The 27,472-nt window shown below is 36.3% G+C and overlaps 1 protein-coding gene across 1 annotated transcript in view; it reads left to right on the forward strand.

The window, feature by feature from the left end:
- The window catches only part of LOC141499731 (uncharacterized), a 90,677-nt gene that overhangs the window by 6,936 nt on the left and 56,269 nt on the right, over positions 1–27,472 (forward strand). Inside the window, exons 2-3 of the mRNA XM_074202406.1 lie at positions 18,621–18,817; positions 24,836–25,008. The gene's annotated coding sequence lies outside the window, so the exon portion shown is untranslated. The remainder of the gene's footprint in view (positions 1–18,620; positions 18,818–24,835; positions 25,009–27,472) is intronic.

Here is a 27,472-nt window from a genome sequence, read left to right on the forward strand (position 1 = left end):
GTTGGGAAGAAGAAGACTGAAAAGTAATTATCCTGACTTTTTTATATGCTGTATCATTAGGAACAGATGGGAATGGTAGTCTCAGCCAAGACACATCTAAGAGCAAGGAAAGGCAGGTGCATTCCACGTTTTCTTTTTTTCCTTTCTTAATTTCATAAAGATGTCCTAATTCTTTGCTGCCATTTAACAGGATTAAGACATTAGAGAAGATTTAGCCCAAAGCCCTCACTTTATAGAGGTGGAGCATGAAAAGTGCTGTACTTGGGGACCAGAAGACCCAACTTCAAGATCCACCTCATCTGTAAAGTGGACAAACATTCACAGCACCTACCCCATGGGATTGCTGTGAGGCTGAAATAGGGCAATGTATATATGCAGTGTATGTGAATCACCATACCAGTTGTTATTGCTTCAGGTCAGAAAACTGAAGCCCAGAAAAGCTGGTGACTTGGCCAAAGTCTCATAGCTATTTAGTGATTCTAATGAACCGGGTTTTTTGTACTTGTAAAGTCAATACTCAGCGGAAAAGTGTTCAAATCACTAAAATAAATTAAATATAAATTAAACACTTGTTAGGTTCCCTTCCCACTCATCAGCTTAGTGAAGAGAAACATAACTATCATTGCAGAGATTGTGGAGAACATCCATGCACACAGATATTAATGGAGTTGTGAATTGGTCCAACCCTTCTGGAAAGTAATTTAGAACTATGTCCCTAAAATGACTCAGCTCTCCATACCCTTTTGACCAGCAGTATCACAACTACACATTCCCTAAAGATGGAAAGGACCCATATGTTCAATAATATTTGTCTTATGGGCAGTAACAAGATGCCAGGCTCTACCAGGTATTCTGAAAAAACAAGGACTGGGTCTGCTCATGAAGTTTACAATCCGACAATATTTTTGACAATTATATTTAATTAATTCATCAAAAGTTTATTGATTATTAGCAGGCTCTGTGGGAGGCCCTGGGGAATCAGGGATAAAAAGAAAAGAGTCCTTACTCTTAAGGACTTGATTTTCACCCAGGGGAAAGTAATATAGTGGAAAGACTGGTGGATTTTGCATCAGAGGTAATGGGTCCAACCTTCCAGCTTTGTGCCACACTGCCTTTATAATCTTGAGCAATGAGCTTTCCACTTTTCAGGCCTTAGTTTTCATCACCTGTATAGCAGGTGATTGGACTAGATAATCTCTTTTTTTTTGCAAGGCAATGGGGTTAACTAACTTGCCCGAGGCCACACAGCTAGTTAATTATGAAGTGTCTAAGGTCGAATTTGAACTCAGGTACTCCTGACTCCAGGGCCGGCGCTCTGTCTACTGTGCCACCTAGCCGCCCCCCTGGACTAGATAATCTCAAAGGTCTTAGTCCTATGATTCAATAATAGCTCCTTTGTATGTGAACAGAATTTTACATTTTGCCAAGAATTTTATGTATATGATCTCATTTGATTCTCCACCAGGACAATGTGGCCAGGGATTATTGATTATTGCCTTCATTTGAGGCATAGAAAAATAGCAGAGAAAGGGAGGTCCACAGGAGGTGGTAGAAGGGAGCTTGGTTAATTCATGGAGCCCTCTGAAACATCCACAGAGTTAGCATTGAAGTGCTACAGGAGAGTAACATCACTTATCTCAAAGGGCACTAAGGAGTGTTGACTGACAGTGGGGGAGAGAGGCAGACAACACAAAGCAAGCTAGTGATAGCCTTGTGGCTTTTATCAGTCTGGCAGAAAGGGTGTCTTTAATACTCTTGAAGAGTATTCTTTAGGGAAAACCATCCTCATGATTGATGGCTACTTATTTGCCTGCAATACATAAGAGAGAATGAAACTAACTAGAGAACCTAATTAAACATGACCAATGTGATTGTTTCTTGGCATTTTTTTCATGTTACATACTTGTTAAAGAATGTTATATGAGGGGTGGCTAGGTGGCACAGTAGACAGAGCGCCGGTCCTGGAGTCAGGAGTACCTGAGGTCAAATCCAGCTTCAGACACTTCATAATTATCTAGTTGTGTGGCCTCCGGCAAACCACTTAACCCCATTGCCTTGCAAAAAAAAAAAAAAAAGCTTAAAACAAAGAGCTTTATATGAGACAAATCCTCTTACTGTTTGGAACTGAAAGAGACCTTCCCATTTTACAGATGAGAAAATTAAAGATAAAAGGAGGAAAGTAAGGATCAGAGAAGAAAAGAAACTTTCCAAATGTCTCACAATTAGTTAATGCAGAGCCAGGAACACAACCTTGTGTTGGATTTGGAGTCAAGGAATCTATTCAAACCTTCAATCTGGTACCTATTAGCTGTGTAATTTGGACAATTCTCTTAATATCTCTGGGCCTCAGTTACCTCCTTTATGAAATGAGGTTATTAGACTAGGCAACCTCTAAAATAATTTCTAGGTCTCTAAAATGTAATATTTTTTAAGAATATTTTTCGAGGTGGCTAGGTCGCACAGAGCACCGGCCCTGGAGTCAGGAGTACCTGAGGTCAAATTCGGCCTCAGACACTTAATAATTACCTAGCTGTGTGGCCTTGGGCAAGCCACTTAACCCCATTTGCCTTGCAAAAACCTACAAAAAATTAAAGAATATTTTTCAAGTAACAAGCATTTTTCTTTTTTCTAATTCTCCCCATGAGAGAAAAAAGAAAAAACCCACAAAACTTTTATTCTAAATATACATAGTCAAACAAAACCACTGTCCATATTGACCATGTTTAAAAATATATATCATTTTGCATATTGAATCTATCCTGAAAATGATTAACTTTATCATTATTATTCTTAAGTCTTAAAAAATTCTTTATTTTTATAATATTGAATAGTTTCACTCACTTCACTCTGTATTAGTTCATTTTAGTCTTCCCAGGTTTTTGCTGGAACTGTACTTTTCATTATTTCATATGGCACAATAGTAATCTATTGCATTCATTTATCATTATTTGTGCAGGCATTCTGCATTTGATGGGTACCTACTTAGTTTCAGGGTCATTGCTTCCACAAAAAGATCTGTTATAAGTACTTTTTTTGTTTACAAGTGGGTTCTTTTCTCCTTTTTTTCCCCTCTTAGGGATACAGACCTATTTAGAGTTACCCTTGGGCAAAGAGTATGCATAGTTTAGAGATTGGGGGGAGGGGGTTATCACTTGAAATTGCTTTCCCAAATGGATGAATCAATTCACAGTAATATTAATAGTACCTTAATGTGCCTGTTTTTCCATATTTCCTCCAACAATTATCATTTCCCTCTTTTGTCTTCTTTGCCAAACTGATGGGTGTGAAGTAAAATTTCAAAGATGCTTTAATTTGCATTTTTGTTCTTTTTTAGTTACTGGAAACATTTGTTTATATGGCTGTTGTATAGCATGAAGAACTTATTTATATATTTAACCATAATTCAGTTAGGAAATGACTATTACTCATCCATTTGAATCACCTTGTTATATGTCTTAGAAATGAGATCATTATCAGAGAAACTTGCTACAAGGTGTTTTTTTCCTAGTTAATGGTTTTCCTTCTAATTTTAGCTGCATTGGTTCTGTTTGTGAAAAATCAATTATGTCATGTGTACTGTACAGTAATCAGAAGTGTCTGATTTAACTTTTGTGATTTCCTTTATCCCTTGTTTGGTAATGAACAGAATGTTTTGTAAACTGTTGTGACATACTACATTATTCTTGAATAATTATTATTTTAATTTCACACTAAAAAGGGGTAAAAAAAGAAAAATACTCTATAAAGTGCAGCTTTTCAGTCATTGAATTCATAATGAATTTTCTCAGTGTAAAAAAACTTTGAAAAATAATTACTCTGAATTTTCTAGCTCTGAGACACTACAACAGGTGATGTAGGGAAATAATTTCTCTGAGTTTAATATGCTGTTTACTGTGTTCGTGTTCTGAAATATTTTCAAATAATCAATTATTAAAAATAAGTTTCAAAGATTTAGAAAAAATAAGCTTAAAAAAGAAAAACATTTATATTTTCAAGGATGCTTATAGCAGCTCCTTTAGTGGTGGCAAAGAATTGGAAATTGAGGGGATGCCCATCAATTGGGAAATGATCAACCCAGTTGTGACATATGAATGAAATGGAATAGTATTGCACTGTAAGAAATCATGAAGAGGATGGTTTCAGAAAAAAATGAGAACCGAGGCAAAGGGAAGTGAGCAAAACCAGTAAAGCAATTTTGTAAAACTGTGAAAGACTTAGTAACTCTCTTCAAAAGAATTATCCACCAACAATTCCAAAAGACTCATCATGCAAACTGCTATTCACCTCCAGGTTGATAATTGAAAGGTCCACGGTACAGGTTGAAACATTATGCCCCCTGCTTTTTGTTTTGCTCATGTGATGAGTATTGTATTTCTTGCCTTCCCAAATGAGAAAGTAGGTAGAGGGAGGGAAAGAATTTGAAACTGAAAATAAAAGAAAATTCTTACAAGAAACTGAGAAGAAAGTAAACTGACAAAAAGCTAGAGGTAAACTCTATGTATAGTTAACTTGGAAAGCTCTGAAAAGAGGAATTAGTGAGAGGGATTTGACAAGTAAGCTCATACTACAAACTTGATACGGCTCTAGAACTGAGAGTTTTGGACTGCAGTTCTCTACTGCCTGCTTACTATTCTTTGTACAGTGTTCCATCTCCTGCTTTTGTTGCACAGATTCTCCTCCCATTATGGCAGCTCCTTCCATAGAAATAGGGATGTTTGAAATTAGGGTTTGGAGAGAAAGATAAGTTCCTTTTGGTACTTGTAGTATTTTAAAGTATCTTTGGAAACATTCATTGACAAATGTCCAGTAAACAGTTGGTGATTATCCTTAGTATGGCTCTCTTTAAATGTCATCTCCTACATTTTTTTGAATTTTATTTTATATATATACTTATCTTAATAATTGACAACTTGAAAATGTCAGAACATGATAAACAGTATACACACACAAACACACACATATGTGTGTATATATATGCGTACATCTATGCATTTAAATGCATAGGTAGTTTTCAACTTTCATCCCTTTGCAAGTTTACGAATTCCACATTTTCTACCACCTTCCCTTCCCTCCCCCTTCTCCATGGTAGCTAACAATCTGGGACAAGTTAGACATGTTACAATTATGTTTAACTTATTTCCATAGTAGTCATATCATGAAAGAAGAATTAGAATTAAGGGGGGGGGGGAACCCATGAGAAAGAAGAAATATAAAAGAAACTTTAAAAAGTGAACAAAGTATGTATGCTTTACTCTACATTTGGACTCCATAGTTTTTTCTCTGGATGTGGATAGCATTTTTCTTAAAAGGTCTTGAAGGATTATCCTTGATTACTGAACTGAGTTGTGTGCATCATAGTGGATCATTTCACAATGTTGCTGTTAGTGTGTATAATATTCTGATTTTGCTCACTTCACTCAGTATCAATTAATGAAAGTCTTTCCAGGATTTTCTAAAGTCCAGTTGCTCATGATTTGGGGATTTTTTTTGGGGGGGGTTGCAAGTTTCTGAGGTCAGATTTGAACTCAGGTCCTCCTGATTTCAGAGCTGGTGCTCTATCCACTGTGCCACCTAACTACCCCCCCACACACATTCCTGCTCAAGATTTATTTTTTTAAAAGAATTTATTTATTTTGAGTTTTACAATTTTCCCCCTATTCTTGCTCCCCCCCCCCCCCGCAGAAGGCAGTCTGTTAGTCTTTACATTATTTCCATGGTATACACTGATATAAGTGGAATGTGATGAGAGAGAAATCATATTCTTAAGGAAGAAACATAAAGTATAAGAGATAGCAAAATTACATAATAAGATAATGGGTTTTTTCCCCTAAATTGAAGGTGATAATTTTTGGTCTTTGTTCAAACTCCACAAATCTTTATCTGGATACAGGTGGTATTCTCCATTGCACACAGCCCAAAATTGTCCCTGGTTGTTGCACTGTTGGAATGAGAAAGTCCATCAAGGTTGATCATCACCTCCATGTTGCAGTTAGGGTGTACAGTGTTCTTCTGGTCCTGATCATCTCCCTCAGCATCAGTTCATGAAGATTCCTCCAGAGATGTTGAGAAGGATGAATCATGAGTAAAAGCCATTGGACAATTAAGATATAGTTATTATCTCTGCATAGAACAGTTTCAGTTGAATGAGAAGGAGGAAAGCCAAACTGTAAAGGTAGTGAGAAGAGGAATGAGAGGTAAATGGAGGCAACAAGGGTAGACAACATTTTATGGAATTTGGACTGAGAAAAAGGAGGAAGGGGAGGGAGAATGGTTGAGTGAGTAAAGCTTCATTTAAAGGTTTGTGGGTTTTGTTGGTATTTTTAACAGATGGTAGAGACTTAAGAGGAGGGTCCCATGCCCTTCTATTTCTTTCCAATCTACCTTTTTTTTACTTCTGTCTTTTTAGTTGTCCATAATGGAAAGTTAAAAATTTTTAAATACCTTTTTTTATTTATTAAGTATTGGGTTTCTGTCTAAGCCCTGTCCAGTGCCCTCTTCTCTCTCCCTTCTCTTCTCCCCTCCTTCCCTCCAACCCCCATCCTAACCCAATAAGTTCCTGGGGGTGGTAATTATATTTCTCTGCAAATGACTCCTAGATCTCTATATGTAGCTCTAAAATCTCTCCTTCAAAACCTGAAGGGGGGGGGGGCGGCTAGGCGGCATAGTGGATACAGCACCGACCCTGGAGTCAGGAGTACCTGGGTTTAAATCCTGCCTGTCTCAGACACTTAATAATTACCTAGCTGTGTGGCCTTGGGCAAGCCGCTTAACCCTGTTTGCCTTGCAAAAACCTAAAAAAAAAAGGAAAAAAAAAACCGAAGGAGGTTGTATGGTTCATCTTCTAAAAATCATGCAAATCTTGTCTAATTTCTAGATTTATTCTTTATTTGCATTGATATGTATTTCTCCTTTGATTTTTTTTCTTATGACTCAGTGGGCCTCAGTTGAAAAGAAAATGCCCAAGTAAAGATCCCAAGTTTCAACCATATTCTGTCCATAATTATGTATCCTTGTAGGGAAATGGTGTCCAGGTCTTTGCCAATTATAATGCTTTGTATTTCCACCAAGGGCCACTTTAGAAAAACTGTTAGTCAATCTAGGATCCTGAATGTCAGGCCACTCAGGTATATTCTAGGTTATCCAACAGATAAGAGTGCTGGTTTTGAGGTCAGGAAGACCTGGGTTTAAATCCTGTCTCAGAACTTGCTAGCTGTGAGACCCTGGCAAGTCACTTAACTTCTGTCTGCCTCAGTTTCCTCATCTGTCAAATGGAGATAATAATAACACCTACTTCAAAGGGTTGTTGTGAGGATCAATGAGACAACATGTATAAGACTTGGAAAAATGTCTTGTTCCATATAAATGCCAGGTCATATTGACTGTTTGATCTCAGATAAATCACTTCATCTCTGTAATCGTAGTTTCCTTATCTATAGTATAAAAGCAGCTAGGTGGACAGAGCACTGACCTTGGAGTCAGGAAGATAGGAGTTCAAATACAGCCTCAGACACTTACTAGCTGTGTGACCCTGGGCAAGTCACTTAATCCTGATTGCCTTGCATCCAGGGCCATCTCCGTCATCCTGATTCATAACTGGCCACTAGACCCTGATAGCTCTGGAGAGACAGACAGACAGAGAGGGGGGAGGGAAGGAGGGAAGGAGAGGGAGGAGAAAGTGAAGCTGGTGACTTAGTACAGCCCCCCTCACACAAATCCAATTCATGTGCTCATCATGGCATCACTTCCCTGATATTGTGCTCTTATTTGAGAGCAATGGACAAACATCATCGTCAGAAACTATCTACACGGCATTTCTTACATGTTCCCACCTCTCAATTCAATGTAATCACTATCCTGACACAGGCCCTTATTGCCTCTCTCCTGAACTGTTACAGTAACCTTCAAATTGATCAGCTTAAAAATAGCTTGAAAATGATCTTCCTAAAGTACTACCCTATCCATGTCATTGCCCTATCTCATAAACTCCATTAGCTCCCTAAGTTGTTGTTTTCGTCTTCATTTTCTTTTTGAGGGGATTTTTGCATAGTAACGGGGTTAAGTGACTTGCCCAAGATCACACAGCTAAGCAAATATTAAGTGAGGCTGAATTTGAACTCAGGTTCTCCTGACTCCAGGGCCCATGCTCTATCCACTGCACCATCTAGCTGCCCCCATTTGTCTTCATTCTCAAAGAAGACCATGACATCAGGAAGGTGATGTCATGACTTGCAAGAGAATTGGATTTCAAGGAAGGGGGAGGTTGTGCAAAGTCAGTAGCCTTATTCCTCCAGAGTTTCATAGATCCAGTGGCCAGGTATGAATCAGGATGATAGGAGATAAGCTTGGATGCAGTGGGAGATTTTGGTCTTTTTAAACTAAGGTCTTTAATAGGACTCAGTTTGACTGAGGCAACACCCTTTCAGTAATAATGGCTAGGTAAGAGTGATTGATAAGCAAAGGATGGCCTCTTTTACCCAGTTAAAAAAATCAATCTGGGACCCTGAGGGATTTTCTTCCAGTATAAACTCTATGTTTATTACTGAAAGAGGACATTGATTTACAGGATGTGTGTATCTGTGTACACACACACATACATATGATTTATAGATATGAAATATTTACATATCAGGAATGCATAACCAAAGAAGTTTGGAGACTACTGCTTTAGACAAATAGAGGCTACATAGGAAGGAGAGGCAACTTTCAGGGTCCACAGACAAATCCAAAGCCCCCAGTGTTATGTACTGTGTGTGATGAAAATTTTTCCTGATTTTATCTGGCTTAAGAATTTGCAGCTCAATGTTCCAGATGTGCAAGAATAAACACGGTTCCCATGGTTATCTGTTGAGTGAACATGAAAGCTGTAGTCATGGCACCGCTGATTAAAATCGAAATCTCTGATTTGAATGACATTTTTTTTTTCCTGAGGCTGCTTTGTGTTCAGGAACTGAAAAAACCCAACACGTCGGATGTAGCTAAGGTTTTTTTTCCCCTTCAGCTGAGGAGTTATACCTCTATGACTGGCATTTTATTAATTTCATGATAATTTAAGGAGGTACAGCTAATTCAGGTATCTGAGTGTGTCCTTTTATGTTACACAAATAAATTATTTTTATTTCAAGGTCCTGCACTTAGATATGAATTGGGTTTCTTGCTACTTTTCTAGCAGACTGCACTTTTTTGGAAGATAAAGATTTGTAGATTTCCACAGATCTTTCTGCAAAGTTCTCATTTAAGGTAATCCTTCTTCCAGATTGCATGGAAAGGGATTTACAGTGCTTTGTTTGAAGAGAATAAATATAACAGTCTTGTCCTTTGCAAGTCAACTTAATCTATCTGAAACTGACATTTTGGTACAACTCATAAAAAAACCCCAAACTGGCTGGTATATATCTCTCACTTTGGAGATGAAGCCCTGGCCATATTTTGTCTTTTAGAATATCCTACCTCAGTTATCCTCAGGGGTTCAGTCAAAACAGTCCTAAAACTGTTTTCACATTTTCCATTAAAAATAGAATCAGAGAATATCAAAGCTGGAAGAGACCTTAGGGATTGTTTAGAACCAACCTGTCTCATTTTGCAAAGACAGAGAAGGTGAGCAAATTAATTACCTGAGGTCTTATGGGTACTTGAGGACTGAGCCAGAATTAAAATTCAGATGTCCTAGATCCCAGCATAGAATTATACATTTTGCTGTGTTTCATTCTTTCCTTATTTAGATGAGCAGAAATAGTAGCAAAATAGTTTTATTAATTTGTATTTTCTTTCCAATTCCCCCTAAATTTATTATAATAATAACTAAAAAGACTATGTTACTGATCAAAAAAGAAAGGTATTTATTTCTCTGAATTTCGGAGATTTCCTAAGGATTTGCAGTGAAATCAATACTTTTTGATTCTTTTGCTAAATATTAATATATCTAAATGTAATTTTAAAAAAGTTCTGAGTTTCCAAATAATATTGGTTTTGTGGTCTACACACAGTGGCAAATACTACCACTGAAATGTTCCCCCAACCCCACCACCACCAAGAGACACCAAATTGGCAGGTCAGCTCTCTTCTCTAGAAAGTCAGGCTTTAGAATATTCTCCTATAACAAACTGTTATCTCTGAGCTCTTGTGAAAAGTAGAGAATTTTTCATTAAGGCAGGAGGCAGCATGAAAAATTGAAATGTAAAACACATGTCCTGAGAATTCAAATGAATCCATTTTGAACTGTAGGTGGAACCAGGTGGATCTGGAGTCAGAAGGTCTGTGTTCAAAATCTACCCTCTGTCACTTAATAGATGCATAATCTTGAGTAAGTCATAAGACCACAATTTCCTTAAGTGGAAAAAAAGAGAGGCTTATCTCTGGTGTCCTTCCCATCTGTAAATCTTTGAGTCTGTTAAATTTTTTATATAAAATAAAATCAATGCACTTTTATTTGGGACAATTTGGTGAGAACTGCTCTGTTAGTAAACTATAGTTCTCTGGACTTTGGAATTATGTAGGTTGAAGCAATGCATTCATGTCTACCTAGTGGGGGGCCAATGTGCTACCTCATTCCATTCATTCAAATAGCTTGTTGGGAAAACAATAGACCAACATTTTATTTATTTATTTATTTGTTTGTTTGTTTGTTTATTTTGTAGGTTTTTGCAAGGCAAATGGGCTTAAGTGGCTTGCCCAAGACCACACAGCTAGGTAATTATTAAGTGTCTGAGACCGGATTTGAACCCAGGTACTCCTGACTGCAGGGCTGGTGCTTTATCTAGTGGGCCACCTAGCCGCCCCTTAGACCAACATTTTAACTGAGGCTTGACAAAACTAATCAAATCTGGTAATTACTTTGGCACTTTATGGCCTTAGGAAAAGAACAAAAAGGTAGCTGAATTAGGCAATTTTTACTCATTTTACAGCAAAATAAAACAAGAAATATGAAAAAAACCACATTTCTTATTAATTTCTTTAAAAGACATGATTTTCAGCTCTTGGACCTCTCCCTCAAATAAACAACAGACAGGAAATTTCTCTTTTGTGGAGATGCAGCTTAAATATGCCGCATTAATTTTATAGGATATGAAAGGGCATTTTTTTGATGTTTATAAGTATGTGGTGGTTCAGAAGAGAGAACTGTGGATTGGGGTTCATATTCCAATTCTGCTGCTTATTGTCTAGGTGAGTCTGAGCAATACGCTCAACATCAGTGGGCCTCAATTCCCTCATCTAGAAAAAGTAGTTAGACTAAGAAGTGACCTCTAATGGCCATTTTATATCTATGATTCTGTGATCTCCTTGAGAACAATTTGTGGAGAAAACTAAATATTTATCCTTTTTAAATCAGTTTTTATTGCTATCTTCTGGGTTTTTTAAAATGACCATAATTTCCCTTAGAATCCCTCCTCCTACCATTCCTGGAGAACCATGCCATATAGAAAATAGTATTTTTAAAGAAGGGCAGCTAGATGGTGCAATGGATGGAGAACACTGACCTTGGAATCAAGAAGGCAGGAGTTTGAATCCAACCTCAAACACTTGATACTCACTAGCTGTGTGACCTTGGGCAAGTCACTTAAATCTGATTACCTCTTATCCAGGGTGATCTCCAGTTGTCCTGATTTTCTATCTTGTCACTGGATCCAGATGGCTCTGGGGAAGAAAGGGAGGCTGGTGACTTAGCACAGCACCCCCTCATTCAAATCCAATTCATGTGCTTGTCATGACGTCACCTCTCTGATGTCATGGTTTTCTTTGAGAACAAAGGACAAAAAACATCATCGTTTTTTTTAAAGATAAAAAGGAGAGAAAATCAGCAGAACTAATCTATACTTTGAAAAATCCAAAAACATGTATAGTATGTAACTACTGTGGAATTCATTACATGTATAGTATGTAATTACTGTGGAATTCCTTGAAGGAAAGAGTGGGTTGGTAATTTTTCTTAATTCAAGGTATACTTGAATCTTACATTTTATGAAATTTACTTTTGATTTTTTGGTATGTGGTTGTTCTTTCCATTTACATTGTTTTAATATTTTCTTGACTGTTTAATTTTTTTTTTAGTTTTTTGCAAGGCAATGGAGTTAAGGGACTTGCCCAAGGTCACAACAGCTAGGTAACTATTAAGTGTCTGAGGCCACATTTGAACTTAGGTCCTCCTGACTCCAGGGTCAGTGCTCTATTCACTGTTCCACCTAGCTTCCCCCTACTCTGCTTATTTTCACTCCATATTAGTTCACATAAATCTTTTTATGCTTCTCTGTATTCGCTGTAATCATCATTTTGATTGCCCACAAATATTCTACTACAATAATTTAATACAGTTTGTTTAGTTATTCTCCAGTGGAAGGACATCTACTTTGTTTCCAATTTTTAGCCATCATAAAAATATGAATATTTTGTAGTATATGGGCACTTAATTCTTATCAATGGTCTTTTTAGGTACATGTGCCCAGAATAGTCTATAGGTCAAAGGGTATGGACATTATAGTCACTTTATTTGCATCATTCCAAATTGCTTTCCAAAATGTGCTATTTCATAGTCCAACCCAATAGTACATTAGTGTGCCTATCATCCCACAACTCCTTAAATATTGACTAATGTCATTTTTGCCTATTTGCAGATGTGAGGTGAAACCTCAGGGTCATTTTGATTTATGGTTCCCTTATTGGTGTTATAGAGCATTCTTTCATGTGGTTGTGAGTACTTGGCAATGTTTCTTTTGAGCACAGTTGCTATCTTTGTACCACTAATCTTAACATCCTCAAATTCTCTAGCGGATCTTGATGTATATATATAAACTTGATTTCTCTCTTCTTTACATTCAATATTGTTCAAAAATGTCCATACAACTGAATACTGTATTTCATACATGGTCTTTCTCACCTGGACAGAGTGACAAGATGATAACTTCCTTAGTTCTGGCCATTATACCATGAGGTTGTCACAGTGATCTGGATGGTCACTACAGCTTCCAAATCTTATTCAGATACACTGTGGTTTGATCATGCCTCCATTTTGTGTGTATCTGAGGTGGTTGTAGTTTTGAATCAGTTAGAAACTATACATTAGTCCCTATTGAATTTCACCTTAGTCAACTCAATCCTTATGCTCTTATCATTTATTGCAATAAAGAGAATAAAGTCACAGAGCTTTGGATCATTTCACTGGAAACCTCCTTCCAAGATGGTACACGACAATGTAGGCCTCATCCTGAATCTATGTTATTGAACTAACATCTGATTCACATCTTTCCATATTTTCCCAGAGAATAGAAAAACTTATACAATGATTTGTTAAAGCCTAGGTGGGGCGGCTAGGTGGCACAGTGGATAGAGCACCAGCCCTGGAGTCAGGAGGACCTGAGTTCAAATCTAATGTCAGATACTTAATAATTGCCGAGCTATGTGACCTTGGGCAAGTCACTTAACCCCATTGCCTTAAATAAATTAAAAAAAAATTAAATATAGTCTAGGTAAATTCTAACTAGAATATTCCCCTGATCTACAACTTTGGTTGTCTCAGCAGAAAAAGTAAACAAGGGAATTATTGGATTTTTTTTGTTGATGAAGTTATGCTAAATCTTGGTACTCTCTACTTCCTTTTCTGGAAGTTCACTGTTATTCCAAATTCCTTATTCCTTACTGAGACACAATGAAAAAAAAGTGACTTGCTCAAATTGCTTTCAGATAATTAGTAGCAAAGAAATGATTTAAACTTGGAACCTTAGACTCCCAAGTTATTGGGAGTTATCAGAGTTATCTCAAGTTTTCCTCCCCTACCCCTTCCAGCGAAGTAGTATTTTTTTAGAGAGGAAAATCTCAGGTGAATAAAATGTTAGAAAAATCTAAAAAAGTTAGAATGTGTGACAACTATGAACCTCCAACTTCCACAAAGGTAGTGGGTTGGGGTGTCTTCTCATATCTTGTAATTTCATTATATTGACTTTTTATTTTTGTTGTGTAGTTTTTCCATTTCTTTTGTATTGACTATATATGTGTAGTCTTCTTCGTTTATTTCTTTTCTTACTTCACTTTGCATCAATTCATACAGATCTTTCCATTCTTCTCAGTATTCATCATAGACATCACTTATTCTAACATAGTAATATTCCATTACATTCATGTATCCCAATTTGTTTAGCCATTCTTCTATTGATGAACATCTGTTTTTTTCAATTCCTTGTTATCACAAAAAGCATTGCTTTAAATATTTTTGGAGTATATGGGGACTTTCTTCTTATTGATTGCTTCCTTGGAGTATAAGTATGGGGACCAGAGCCTCTGATTCAAAGATTCTAAATATTTTACTCACTTTATATAATTCCATTGCTTTTCCAAATTGGTTTTACCATGTCATAGTTCCACCAACAATGTGGTAGTATGTCTGTATCCTACAACTCTCCAACACTATTTCAATGTGACCTCAAGGTTGTTTTCATTTGAATCTCTCTTAATATTTGTGATTGAGAATTTCTGGTAATTCTTTTGAGAACTGTACATAACCTTTAAAATGATTTGTTAAAGTCTAGGTGGGGCAGCTAGGTGGCACAGTGGATAGAGCACATATTCACATTATCAAAGGAGAATGATGAAAAGAAGAGGCAAAGGGAGAATAACATTTCCAGACTTGAAACTAAAACAATAAACAAACTATCTGATATTGGTAGAGAGAGAAAGATAGATGAATGGAATAGTTAGACAAGAGAGAATCAGAATCAATACAACTCAATAACCCAGTATTATTAGAAAACAAAATACCTAGGAAAAAAACTTGTTATTTGATTAACAAAACTACAGGGGAAATTGGAAACCATTTTGACAAAAATTAGACTTGGATCAATCTAAATGGACATCACCTTAATACTAAAGCAATGAACTTCATGATGCAGTTCAGGGTGATCTGCTTCACAAATATGAACTTACCCTTAAATGAAAAAACATACATAACCCTTGATGACATGTATTGGAGAATGGCTATTTTCCTTGTATATATTTATTAATTTTAATATATACTGGATTCCAAATGCTTATCAGAGAAATGTTAAAAATTTTTTCCCATTTGATCACTTACTTTTTTATCCTTGGTACATTAATTTTTTCTTTGCAGAAGAATTTTAGTTTCATGTAATCAAAGTTATCTATGTTAACTTTTAAATTGCCTCTATATTTTGTGTGGTTAAGAATGTATCTCCTACCCCCTAGCTGTGAAAGGTATATATGATCTGTTTCTCTTCTAATATTTCAAATGCCTCTTTATCCTTTAACATTCATCTTTTTTTTTCATTTATGGGTAAGTTCATATTTGTGAAGCAGATCACCCTGAACTGCATCATGAAGTTCATTGCTTTAGTATTAAGGTGATGTCCATTTAGATTGATCCAAGTCTAATTTTTGTCAAAATGGTTTCCAATTTCCCCTGTAGTTTTGTTAATCAAATAGCAAAGTTTTCCCTAGGTACTTTGTTTTCTAATAATACTGGGTTATTGAGTTGTATTGATTCTGATTCTCTCTTGTCTAACTATTCCATTCATCTATCTTTCTCTCTCTACCAATATCAGATAGTTTTGTTTATTGTTTTAGTTTCAAGTCTGGAAATGTTATTATCCCTTTGCCTCTTCTTCTATTCATCATTTTCCTTTGATATTCTAGATCTTTAGTTTTTCCAAATGAATTTTCTTATTATCAAGTTATAAGGAGTATTCTCCTTTAATAATTTGACTGGTATAACATTATTAAAAGTGTAAATTAACTTCAGAAGTACAGTCATTTTTACAAAATAGTTCAGGCTATCCACAAACATTGAATATTATTGTAGCTCTTTAAATTTTCTTTATTTAAGGAACATTTATACAATTGAAACTGTCAGTCTTTGATGTGCTTTGGTATGTCAATTCCCAGATAGTTTATGTATTTTGTAGTTACTTTGAATGGGATTTCAATTTCTACTATTGATTCTTTTGTTTTGCTACTATTATATAGAAATCTTTATTTTTTAAAACTTGTCAATTTATTAGAGCTACATGCAAAGATAGTTTTCAACATTCATTTTTGTAAGATTTTGAGTCCTGTATTTTTCTTCCTCCCTCCCCTTGACAGTGAGTAATCTTATATAGGCTATACATTTATAACTGTTAAATATATTTCCATATTAGTCATGTTTTGAAAGACGAATCAGAACAAAAGGAAACAAAAAAATGAGGGTAAAAAAGCATAACACAAACAACTTTAAATGGAAAACAATATGCTTTGGTATACATTCAGATTCCATAGCTACATCTCTAGATGTGGATGGGTATTTTCTATCACAAGTCCTTTAGAATTGTCTTTGATTATTGTACTGCTGAGGAAAGCTAAGTCCGTTGTATTTGATCATCATGCAATGTTGTTAATGTGTGCAATGTTCTCCTGGTTCTACTGATTCTGCTCAGCATCAGTTCACGTAAGTCTTTCCAAGCTATTCTGAAGTCCCATCCTTCATGATTTCTTACGTACTCCATCACATTCATATACAATAATTTGTCCACCCCTTCCCCAACTGATGAGAGCATTCCCTCAATTTCCAGTCCTTTGCCACCACAAAGAGAGCTGCTATAAATACTTTTGTACATATGGGTCTTTTTTTCCCTTTTTATGAACTCTTTGGGATACAGACCTAGTAGTGGTATTGCTAAATTAAAAGGTATGCACAGTATTATTGCTTTTGGGGTATAGATCCAAATAATGCTGTTTATTTTTGAGGATTTATTTTGTTGCTTGAACCCAGGTACTCCTGACTCCAGGGCCGGTGCTTTATCTACTGCGCCACCTAGCCGCCCCTGTTAAAGTTTTTTGGAGGGGATGTTGGGAGAGTTTGGCTGTGTTGTTGCCTCTAATCCTTCATCTTGTCATCCTCCTATATTTATTGAATTGATGATTTTATGATATTGAAAAAAAGTGTCTTTTATGCCTATACATTGTAGGGTTTTTAGCATTAAAAAGAATGTTGTGCTTCATCAAAGGCTTTTTCTGCATCTATTGAGATGATCACGTGAATTTGGATGTTTGGATTTTTAATTATTCTGGTTGTTTTTCTAATGTTGAACCAAGCTTGCTTCCCGGTAGAAATATCATTTGATTATAATGAATAATTTCATGGATAAATCAATGTAGTCTGACAAGACTTTGTTTACAATTTTTAAATTAATGTTCATTAATGATGTTTGCCTGTAGTTTTTTTCTGTTTTATCTTCCCTCATTTAAGTATCAGGACCATATTTGCCTCATAAAAAGGAGGGTAATGAATACTTTCTCAATTTCTGAGAATATTTTGTTAAGTGAGGATACTAACTGTTCTATCAAAATTTCATCATGATTATGAGTGTTTTCTTGGGTAATTGCCAAACAACCAGATATATTTCTCTTTCTGATATTAGGTTTTTTAATCATTTCTATGTTTTCTTTATCATTTCTATGTTTTCTTTTACTTTTGTTTTATTTGATTTTTATCTTCTTTTGTGCTTATTTTAGGTCTGTTTGTTATCTTTATAATTTTTAAAATATATTTAGTTAACTAATTTTCTTTGTCTATTTTGTTAATATATGTTTGTAAGAATATAATGTTTCCTCTGAGGACTGATAAAGTGCATCCAACATTTCTCCAATTGTTTAAAAATTATCATTTTTTCATAGTTTTGTTTCAATGATTTGGTTTTTTTACCTACTCATTTTTAGAATTTCATTATTTAGTCTCCATTTGAATATCTAGCTTATGCTTATGATTCCAGGAATAATTGTTACTTTTAATGTGTTATGACTTATAAAGAATGTATTATCTACGTTTGTTGGCTGTATCTCTATGTCCTACTACATGGACAATTTGTATAAAATTTTCACGTGGGACTGAAAAATATCTATGTTCTTTAGCCGTCCCATTTTTAAGATGCCATAAATCTTTTAACTCAGTTCGGTTTCAGATTTTTCCTTCTGTTTATCTTTCTGTTGGACTTATTCAAAACTTTATCTTTGGTGCGTAATTTCTGCTTTGGCATGGTTTGAGAAGTTGAAGTTGAACAATATCTAGTTCTCCTTGCCACTTAAGTTTACTATGTCTATGAAAGGCTTTCAGATGCAGTTTTGTCAGCTCCAGGTACTGATTTATTCAATGAAAAATTCTGAATATGTGGTCAGTAAGGACGCCATTCCATGTTGCCATAACCAACACCGGGCAAATAGGACGTTGCTTCAGGATACCCATATCTCAGAAATGTGCCTCTTCAGTTTAGGGATGGGAGAATACCTGCAACTTCCTCTTTGGACAAACATCCTCCCAAATATCTATGTAAACCCTAGGTTATCTCTTTTGTCTGAGTATTGTTATTATGATTTCCCTATTTCTGCTTCTCCCACCCTACTTGAACCTTCAAAACTGTAAAAGTTGGTCCATGTTCTTCCTTGTCTTAATTTCTTCTTTGAATCTTTGTTGTTTTTCTTTTTACTGAATGTCAATCCTAATTTCTTTAAATTTTTTTTTTAATTTTCTGTAGGGAAAGGGGAGGGAGAGAAAAGAATGGCTTAGTGGCTTATACCTTTAAGGTCAGATCGTAATCTCAGAAATTGATAAGTGACAACAAAATGATTTTTCCCCCTTTCTTTCTCAGACTCTCATTGGACTTTGCAACGGTCTCTGCTGCTGAAGATGATGCTTCTGCAGTTTCCCTGCAACTTGTCCTCCACAGTTATAGAAACTCCTAGGATGTAAAGACCCATCATCCATTACCTAGGAGGAATGTTGGAGTTAGTCATATGCACATGCCCTATCTTATCATCTTGGGGCCTGGCTTATCCCTTTGGATAGGTAAGTTATGTATTATTCTACTCTTATTTTTTTATTTGTGTGAGAGGAAAACTTACTAAATAGTCATCCTCTTAGAGAGTATTTCCTCTAAAATATTAGAAAAACAAAATGGAATGGCTCTGCCTTAACTTATCTTCCCTAAGGTATCTACATCTTGTCAATCTCTAGTTCTAAGGGTAGTCCTTTAGGACTCCATCTAAATCTTTCTAAACCTAGGATTTCAAGTTTTGATTTTTCTCCTCATGTCTCTTTATTTTCCTCTCTGCCTTATTTGTCTATGTATCTCTCTAACATGGATATAATATGTTTTGTGTAGAGGACTCACATATGTAGGACTCACATATGTAGCATATATTAATATGGGGCAACTAGGTGGTGTAGTAGACCCTGAAGTCAGAAGGAGCAGAGTTCAAATCTGGTCTCAGACACTTGACACTACTAGTTGTATGACCTTGAGCAAGTTACTTCACCTACAATTGCCTGAAATCGAGGGACATCACCCAGTCATTATGATTCATTTCTGGTCACTGGACCCAGATGGCTCTGGATGAGAAGGTGAGGCTGGTGACTCAGCACAGCACCACCTCACTCAAATCCAATTCATGTGCTTGTCATGGCATCACCTCCCTGATGTCATGGTCTCCTTCAAGAAAAAAGGACAAACAATAGCTTATTAATATATATTTTGTAATAATCCTCTATATGTATATGTGTGTATATGCAGATATACACATACACTTCTTATTTATTCATTGTCCTGGGCAAATATTGCCTGGTATCACACTCAAGTCAAAAAGATATGACCGACCATATTGGCCATGTCAAAAAACATATACTTTATTCTGCATTTTTAGTTCATCACCTCTCTGATGAGAGGTGGGCAACATTCTTCATCATTGGTCCTCTGACATCATGAATGGTGGTTGCAATTGATCTGAGCTCTTAAGTATTCCCAGTTTTCTCTGAAATCATCCTATTCTTCCATAGAATTCCATTCCCTTCATATGCCACAATTTGTCCATTTATTTCTCAATGGATAGACACTCTCTTAATTTTCTGTTGTTTACTACCACAAACAAAGAAGTGCTACAAATATTTTTTTAGGTTTTTTTTGCAAGGCAAACTGGGTTAAGTGGCTTGCCCAAGGCCACACAGCTAGGTAATTATTAAGTGTCTGAGACTGGATTTGAACCCAGGTACTCCTGACTCCAGGGCCAGTGCTCTATCCACTGTGCCATCTAGCTTCCCCCTACAAATCTTTTTGCACATATGGCCCCCTTTCTTTGACCTTCTTGGAGCATAGACCTAATAATGATATTTCTGGGTCAAAAGAGAATGCACAATTTAGCAGTTTTTTAAGGGAGAGATCCAAATTACTTTCCATCAAGTTTATCCCATTTCTTAGTTAATGTTGCTCCTTCATTTTCAAAGAATACCATGACATCAGGGAGGTGATGCCATGACAAGCACGTGGATTGGATTTGAGTGAAGGGTGGGGGGCTTTGCTAAGTACCCAGCCTTACTTTCTCCTCCAGAGCCATCTGGGTACAGTGACCAGATACGGATCAAGACAACTGGAGATGACTCTGGATTTGAGGCAATCAGGGTTAAGGGACTTGCTCAAGGTCACATAGCTACTAAGAGTCAAGTGTCTGAGGTTGGATTTGAACACCAGTCCTGACTTCAAGGCCAGTGATCTATCCACTGCACCAATAGTGTATTAATATTCCTATTTTCCCACAAAACTTCCACCCTTTTCCTTTGTTTTGGCAACATTTCTAGAGTAGTCTTTATTTATATTTAGTTATTGGTGAATTGGAGCATTTTAAAATATGGTTGTTAATAGCTTGGATTGCTCCCCTTGACAATTACTTGATCATTTATCATGCAGGAAATGGTTATTATTCTTTTCTATTTATTTCTCATTTAACCTAGATATAAGAACTTTACTAGAGAAATTTGCTGCTGTTTTCCTTATAATCTTAACTACATTGATTCTATTTATGGAAAAACCTTTTAAATTTTATATCATCAAAATTGTGCTTTGATTATGATTTATTCCCCTAAATTATTTCACTCACACTTCATGTTTAAGTAATTTGTGTGAAATGTTAATCTATATACCTAGTTTCTGATAGACTAATTGCTAGTTATCCTAACATTGCCAAAACAGTGAGCTCTTTCTTTAGTAGCTGAGGTCTTTGGGTTATCAAACATTAGACTTCTATCATGTTTGCTTCTGACTTTTTGATGGGCCTATTTATAAACTAAACTATAAACTAGTACTGACTTATTTTGATAATTACTTCTTGGAAGTATAATTTAAGATCTAAGACTGTTAGTCTCCTTTCTTCTGTAGAGAGCTTTGGCATTTTAAGTTATTTTGGCTTAACATATCCATGAGCAATGAATATTATTTCAAGAGTGATTTATACTTAGGTTCATCAAGTTCTTAGATGAATCTTGATAAGTAGACTCCCAAATATTATACAGCCATTTTAAGTTCTCTTCCTATCTCATCATTGGGTTTTTCTTGATAATTAAACGGAAATGCTAATGATTAATTTATATCCTTTAACTTTGCATCAATTAATTTTTTAGTTGAATCTAGCATTCTCTCTAAGTATTACATCAAATGACACTTTGTGTTTCCCTATGCTTATTCTCTTAATTTCTTTTTGCTATATGACTTGATGTTCAAATATTGTTTTAAATAATAGTGGGGATAATTAATATCCTTGTTTTGCCCCTTTTCTTACTGAAAGACTCCTAGTTTGTCCTTATTACATACAATATTAGCTTTTAGTTATAAGTTGATAATAATTATCATATTAAGGAAAGATGCATTCATCTCTGCTTTTTTAAATATTGAATTGGGTTTTGTTTTTTATTAGGAGCTTTTCTGAATCTGTTCATGCAAAGTTATGTTTTTATTGCTCTTGTTAATTACATGGTTAGTTGTTTATAATGAGCATGATATGAACCAATCTGGTCATAATGCATTGTCTTTGTGATATGTTCCTGTAGCTTGTTTGCTACTATTTCAGTTAAATTTTTTGCTCCTGTAATTTTCATAGTATATTTATATATAGTTCCCTTTTCTATTTTCTCACTGATTTAGGTATGAAGAACAAAAAGAATTTGGTAGAAAATAATTTGAATTAACTGTTCTTTGAATGGTGATTACAATTTTAATGTGAATCCATCCATTTTATGGTGTGCCAACTTCTTTTTTTTGATATTTTACATTTTTGTAAAATCTTCATTTTACTTGAATGTAATATTCTCTAATAATTTACTTTATATCTTTATTTGTTGTCACTTTCTTTCCTCAAACTTTGTAAGGTTTTATCTATTTTGTTTTCCTTTTAAAAAGCAGCTCCTAGTTTGTTTTTTTATTAATTCAAGATGGATTTTTTTGTCTCTGAAGTTAAATTTCTTTTCTTTGGAACTGGTACCTTTCTGAAATTCTCCCTCATCATTCCCTTTTTATGCATGCATGTCTACACAAAAATCTGTACTCATCTTTGACAAATTCAGATGAAAATGAGATTGAGGTGATGCCTACTTTTTCCTATTTGTGCTTGTTGCACAAATTTCCCCACCTTTCCTTTCCTTCCCCCCCCTTAGTGTATCCTCTTCTTTTTCTTCTCCTTCTTCTTTGTTATCAAACTTTTAATGAAAGCACTCCCAGTGTTTCTGTCTTTACTCCCTCTGTGACTTCTGATGATATTAGAATTCTGGGGAACACATTGTCATTGATTCCTAATAGATTTTAAATACACATCCTTATCTTGTCCCTTCTATTCGCTAATTTGTATTCACAGTTTTGACTAAGTTGCACTCTTTTCATCACAAATGTTGGAAAGTCATCTATTTCATTAAATGTCTTTTTTCCTGTATGATTATACTCAGTTTTCTGAGTTAGATATTTTAGATCTTTTGCCTTGTAGAAGAATATTGTATTCTACACGCTGTTAGAGTTATTTTGTGGTTAGTAGATTATGTGTGATCCTGACAGTGATTCGTGGGTGTTGGCTGCAGTTTTCATTTATCCTGAAGCTCTGGATTTTGACTAGAAAGCTAAGAATTTAATGGTTATTTATTTCATGATTTCTGGAACTATTATAGCCAAAATCTTTTGTTGGCATCGGTTCAGGTCTCTATATGACAGAATAGGGTACCACAAAATGATTACTGACATTCCTTCCAGATCATTGATAAGTCTTTGTCCCTTAAGTTCCTATGTTTGCTAGAGAAAAGTAGCACTGAATTATCAGAATAGTGGTCTTCAGCTAAATGCATTTTGAAACCTGAGAGAGGAGAAAAACTTTCATTCTTATTCTCATTTATGAGTAAATTATCATTTCACAAACTGGCCTTAAAAGTTTTAGGAATACTTAAGATATCTTTCCCTGATCTGTTTTTCAGATCATTTTTTTTCTATGAGATATCTTTCTTAATTTTTTTCATTTCTTTGATTTTTATAATTAAATTTCCTATATCATGAACCCATTCATTTCCAAGGACCCTAGGCTTTGTACCTCTTCTGTTAAGGAACAAATGGGCCACTTGGGATAGTGAGATAGACACATTAGCCCTGTGGGGTGTAATGCTCTCTGGTTGCCATCTTGGACTTTTCAGTCTCCAGACCCCAATTTGTGTCTAGGTAATAAATATAACTGCACATTTCTTCATGTATGGAGCTTCTGGTGACAGCCTCAACCTTTGCTAAACTCAGGAACTTAATCTGCAATACAATTCTGGAGTCAGAGAATAAGGACCTACTGTAGTTAGTAGACCTACTCCACTGTAGTTCCTGCCCTAGACATCTGAATGTGGATTATATATGTTCCTTTGAACTGAAAAATGACCATGATTTTTCCTTTTATTATGCCATCACTAGTTAGTGTAGCATCCTTTCAGACCTTTGTTGGGGGAGTTGAGCTGTTATTGCTTCCTTCATACTTTCTGGTTTAATTGAAAGCTATTATTTTCTCCGGAGAAAGAATTGTGGACTTTGAACAAAGACTATAGACTATTACTTTCAAATTAGAAAAAAAAACCCGTTATCTTATTATGTAATTCTGCTATCTTTTATATTTTATTTTGCTTCCTTAAAGATATGAGTTCTCTCTCCTCACATTCAACTTAGATCAGTGTATACCATGGAAACAATGTAAAGTCTAACAGACTGCCTTCTGTCGGGGGTGGGGGTGGGGTGGAGGAAGAATGAGGGAAAATTGTAAAACTCAAAATAAATAAATTCTTTGTTAAAAAAAAGAAAGTGGGGCGGCTAGCTGGTGCAGTGGATAGAGCAACAGCCCTGGAGTCAAGAGGACCTGAGTTCAAATCCAGCCTCAAACACTTAATAATGACCTAGCTGTGTGGCCTTGGGCAAGCCACTTAACCTCATTGCCTTGCAAAAACCTAAAAAAAAAAAGAAAGCTATTATTTTCCGAAGAAGTTGGAGCCAAATTTCTGTGTGTTTCTTCTAGCTTCATTCCCTTTTACTCATTCAGTCTCATCCCCTTTTACTCATTCTGTGATAATGCTACCTTCTTCCCAGGGGGTTGTCCATTTACTACCCAACTTGAGCAGGCTGGCTAACTTTTTTTATCAAATTTTAAATGTCTTTTTTTCTTGTTGGTTAGCTTTTGATATCCTCTGCTTCTCAACATTGCTGAATGTACCAAGACTGTGGTGCCCACAACAATGAGCATGAGTTTCAAAACCTAGCTCAAGCACAAGTGGGACTCTTAAACTTAGTGGGGTTTTTTTGTTGTGTTTTTTTGCAAGGCAAATGGGGTTAAGTGGCTTGCCCAAGGCCACACAGCTAGGTCATTATTAAGTGTCTGAGGCTGGATTTGAACTCAGGTACTCCTGACTCCAGGGTCGGTGCTCTAACCACTGCGCCACCTAGCTGCCCCAGGGATTCCTAAACTTCAAGGCAAGATAATGAAATCATAATTTTCTGACAGATGACAAGAAAAATGGAAATTTTTCTCCTTTTCTTAGGTTCAAATTCTACTCTCCTGAAGATTCAGTGTTTTGTGTTCACTGAAAACGAGGGAGTTGATGGGATATCAAGATCTGGGAGGAATGCCAGCAGTCATCTTGTTGCTCCCTTCTATATCATCTGGGGAGCTGCCCGACAAGGCTACAACCTCTATTACCACCACTTAGAATAGGTAAGTTCTGTCATCCTCTCTTTTTAAATTGTGCTAGTAACTTTGACCACAGAGCCCCTTATTAGGTCTTTCCTTCTGGTTTAAAATGCCTAGGATAAAATCTCCCAAGAAACTTGTATCTAGAGGAGTCACAGAAGAACAGATTTTCAGCGCTGCTATGGACCTCAGCAGCCCTTGAGTCTAAATCCTGCACAAAGTCCCAGAGGATTGATTCCTTAGTTCTCACTGTCTCAGAACATTAGGACTTGGTTGACTTAGTCAAGGTACATATCGTCCTAGAGTCTTTAACTCTAGGGACTTGGATTTCCAAATCTTTGAATGCAGGGCTTCAAATTTAATTTTGGGGGGTTCTTTAGTCACTTGTAGACCCCTTCCAAAGTAGGCTGCCTGTGCTTGACTTGTCACCCTAACCCCACTTTAACAGAACCTTGGACTCTCTGAGAGAGGCTAGGCTCTAATAGATGAACTTTTTCTTACCTTATATTGAGCCTTCACGCCATCCCTGGCCTCTAGTTCCAAACCCTACCATTGCACACCTATTGCCCTCCATAGGTGTTTTGCTCTCTAGTTTGATAGGGTTACATTTAGAATTACTTATGACTTTAGTTCCTTGAGTCTTTAGGTCTCTGGAACTCCAAATATAGCCCTGCACACACCTGAGCCTCGGGATTTAGTCCCTTAAATTGGGTGGGTAAGTGTCCCCACCTATCTAGTTCTTTCAATCTCTAGCTGTCTATGATTTGAACTCCCCTCTCTTTGTATATCCAACTCTTGTGTTTCTCTCTCCATTTACATGTAGATTTCTCTATTCTTGGTTCTGTTCCAATCTTAAAACTAAGCATCTGTCCCTTATGAAACACGTGTACTTTTACCTGTCTGGAACGCCTGCTTGCACACTGCTCTAGTTCACCAGAGACTTGGGTGACTGCTGAGACCCAACTCAGGGTTAGAAGTTCTATTGCTTCTCCTTTTGCATCTCTCTCTCTCTCTCTCTCTCTCTCTCATCCAAAGCTTGTCCTGCTCATATATGAAGAGGTTCTTTCTTCTGAACTTCTCCTCAAAGTCAGACTTTTTGTTTTTTGTATCCTAAGTGCCTGGCAGAATGGTTGACACAAAATAAACACTTATTAATGCTTATTGATGGACTGGTTATATTTCAGAGAAATCATGGCAGTAAAGTGGAATACACAACTGCCAGATTGTGGGCTACAATTGAAATTTCTTTATCCCTTAAGGCAGTGAAGTCAGACTCTCAGCAGACCCAATAAGAACCAGATTAAAATGAAATTTGGAATTTTTTGTTTGCTTTTTGCAAGGCAATGGAGTTAAGTGCCTGGCCCAAGATCACACAGCTAGGTAATGATTAAGTGTCTGAAGTCAAATTTGAACTCAGGTCCTCCTGACTCCAGCACCTAGAAATGTTTAAAAAATAAATTCAAATACCAATACAGCATATATAATCTGTGGTTTCTAAATCAACATGGGACTTCCAGGGATCCAGTCCATCAGTCAACATTTATTAAGTGCCAACTATTCATTAGACATGATTCTATGCACTAAGGATACCATGATAGTAATAAAATAATCTCTGGTCTCAGGGAGCTTCTTTTCTACCTAGGGAAACTACATAGCAATCTCTAGAGATGTGATATTCCCAGAGTGAAGGGGTGTGGGAGAAGGGAAGGAACGCAATTGCCAATATGGCATGCTGGACCATGATCCGGGTCACAGTAGGCAAAGCCTAAAAGTAGAGAGAGTGGTATACAGTAATAGAAAACTCTAGAACAAGTAATAGAGTGTTTAGTTAAGGGATGGAGATACAGTAAAAATTATTTAGAGCTACCCTCAGCTGGAAAGATTGTGGGCAATGAATAAATGCAAAGCTATCCTATCCTCCGTTATATTTCCTCTATTCAAGGGAAAGAGAGGCAAATCAAACCACCTTGATCATACTCTCCCCTTGAATCCTGATGGGCATAGCCCAGGACCCTGAACCAAAAGAACAGCAGTGCCCCCAAACTATCAGACCTGCTTCTGGCCTAGAGCCCACCTGCTTCATCACTCCTACCAACATGCTGCTAAGTACATACCACCAGTAATCCTTCTAGTTCATTCACTGATTCCACTTAAAGCAGCATGTACTGGTCAAGTTCAACTACCATCATCTTCCTGCAGATGGAGAGAGCCCAGGTCTCTTAACCCAAGAGCGTTGGGAAGAGTAATGCTTCCAGTCTGGTGCCCCCAGCATCACTTTGGGGCAAGAACTAGCTTTGTTGAGGTTGTAGGCCCTGCAGGAACCAGCTTGCATCTCCATAGAGGCTCCTTCCCAAAAGTCTTTGTCACTGTCCAATATATCAACCTCAGAAATGGGTGTGATTTTTTTCACTAGAAATGACATTAGAGGCTGCAGGCCTCTGAAATTTTTCCATAGATGTTGTCTCTCTCTGTGACCTGTTTGAGAGTA

Source organism: Macrotis lagotis, chromosome X, assembly GCF_037893015.1.
Source record: "Macrotis lagotis isolate mMagLag1 chromosome X, bilby.v1.9.chrom.fasta, whole genome shotgun sequence".
Lineage (NCBI taxonomy): Eukaryota > Metazoa > Chordata > Mammalia > Peramelemorphia > Peramelidae > Macrotis > Macrotis lagotis.